Raw genomic sequence first — 2,014 nt, forward strand, 5'->3', positions numbered from 1 at the left:
ACATTTTATTTGAATGCATTGTGAAAAAAAAAGCGCCATTGAAATTTAGAGGAAGTCTGGATTCAAAACCTGTTTAATACCCGAAGATTGAAAGGCGATTATTAGTTACAGCAAGTTTCATACAGCAATCAAACTGGGCTTGATGTTTTCCATTTCGCCTCCGTCAGTAGTGATTTCGTTACTTCAGGTAGCCATTACTGTGCGTATCTTTTATGTCATATTCTAAACAAATATATGTGAAGGGCTATCATTACAGAACACCCTGAGTTTTACTATTCGCCAAAACTTTTTAAAACTGTTTATTGAAAAATGCAGATAAGAAAATGAGGACATAAATGGGCTTAATTTATACGCTTAGAGCTCAGTGGATAGAGCGAAGGAGGTGACCTCAAGTTCGAATAAAAGCGATGGCTGGTCTTTTCGAATTCCGCTTCCGGATCGCACCGACCACAGTGAAGTAAAAAACCCTCAGTAGGCAGCAAGTGCAAATCGGACAAACATTGTTCATGGTGCGTAGCGTTTTTAAAAAGTGCTTAAAGGTGCTAATTTTCGTTTTTAAAATTCCTTAAAGGTGCTTTTTTTATTGGGTGTTTTTAAATAGTGCTTAATTTTCCATTTTCGAAATGGAGATTTTTTTCTTTACCATGTCTATTTTCCGTCATGTATTATGCAAAAGCGTGCTTTTCCAATACCTCCTAGAAAGGAAAAAAGCCTCACAACGGGTTACTATAGGCGATGATGACGTAGTAGAGTTAGGCCCAGAGGGAAACCAGTCAGGGTAGCTATTTTTACGAAAAACTCCAAATCTGATCAAACGAGCCATTGGCGATATTCTCAAGTATTATAACCTGTGTCGGCATTCAGCCAATTGGCGAATATTTTTGATTTGAATTTGTAAACAACCGTCTGTGTTCTGGTGTCAACGTTCTTCGTAAACTTTATATTTATTCAACAAATATTATAAATGTCAGCATTAATTTAATTCTTAGTGTTATGAATAATTGCATATGAGTGCTGTGTACCAAACTGCAGAGGATTTTACAAAGTTGATGGTACAAAAGTATTAAATTTTGGATTTCCCAATACGTAAGAAATGGCTTGCCGCCATGCCAAGAGATTTTGAAGTTGCAAAGAATTCTAAAGTGAGTAATATTTGTTTTTATTTTTAAAAATTTAATTATGCTTCTTTATTATATTTTTACTAAGAGTAAATTATTTTAAATTGTGGATAAATTATTTATAATAATTAAGTTGTTCTTATCAATCATATCGCAAACTATTGTAATATATAGTTATTTTTATAGAGTTTTATTTTATAAAAATATTAATAATTTTAGTATTTTATTAAATTTTTGCTCAAACTTTAAACATTTTTGTTTGACCATAATATATTGTAATTTATTTGATTATGAAATTCAAATCTATTAATTTTTCTACAAAAATCTATTAATTTTTCATACATGAATATAGTATGTACTATTTATTTTAAATGCACATATAAATATCGTATTCATTTTGTTATAGGTATGTGAGATGCATTTCAAGGAAAATGACATTAGAAAAGAGATATTAAATGACATTAGAATTATTTTTAAATGCTACTGAAAGTTAAACATATATCAGTAAAATTTATGTTTACATTTTATTTATCATTTTTTGAATTTGCTATTTAATAAAATATTTATTATCTAAGGTTGCTTACTTTATTTTAGTTTATCAGTGTGACGGGTAAAAATTATACTTTTTTAAATGTTACTGAAAGTTTAACATATTTCAGTAAATACATTTTATTTATCATTTTTTGAATTTGCTATTTAATAAAATATTTGTTATCTAAGGTTGCTTACTTTATTTTAGTTTATCAGTGTGATGGGTTAAAATTATACTTTTTTAAATGTTACTGAAAGTTTCAGTAAAATTTGTGTTTACATTTTATTTATCATTTTTTTTGAATTTTTGCTATTTAATAAAATATTTGTTATCTAAGGTTGCTTACTTTATTTTAGTTTATCAG

General features: G+C 28.3%; 1 long non-coding RNA gene across 1 annotated transcript; it reads left to right on the forward strand.

Moving 5' to 3' along the window:
• Positions 1–702: 702 nt before the first annotated feature.
• On the forward strand, positions 703–1,692 carry LOC147803330 (uncharacterized). The gene is made up of 2 exons (XR_015428851.1): positions 703–1,142; positions 1,525–1,692. It is a non-coding gene; the product is annotated as an uncharacterized LOC147803330 (long non-coding RNA).
• The last annotated feature ends 322 nt before the right edge of the window (positions 1,693–2,014 follow it).

This window comes from Parasteatoda tepidariorum, chromosome 9, assembly GCF_982258835.1.
Source record: "Parasteatoda tepidariorum strain Cologne lab strain chromosome 9, Ptep-v5.0, whole genome shotgun sequence".
Classification (NCBI taxonomy): Eukaryota; Metazoa; Arthropoda; class Arachnida; order Araneae; family Theridiidae; genus Parasteatoda; species Parasteatoda tepidariorum.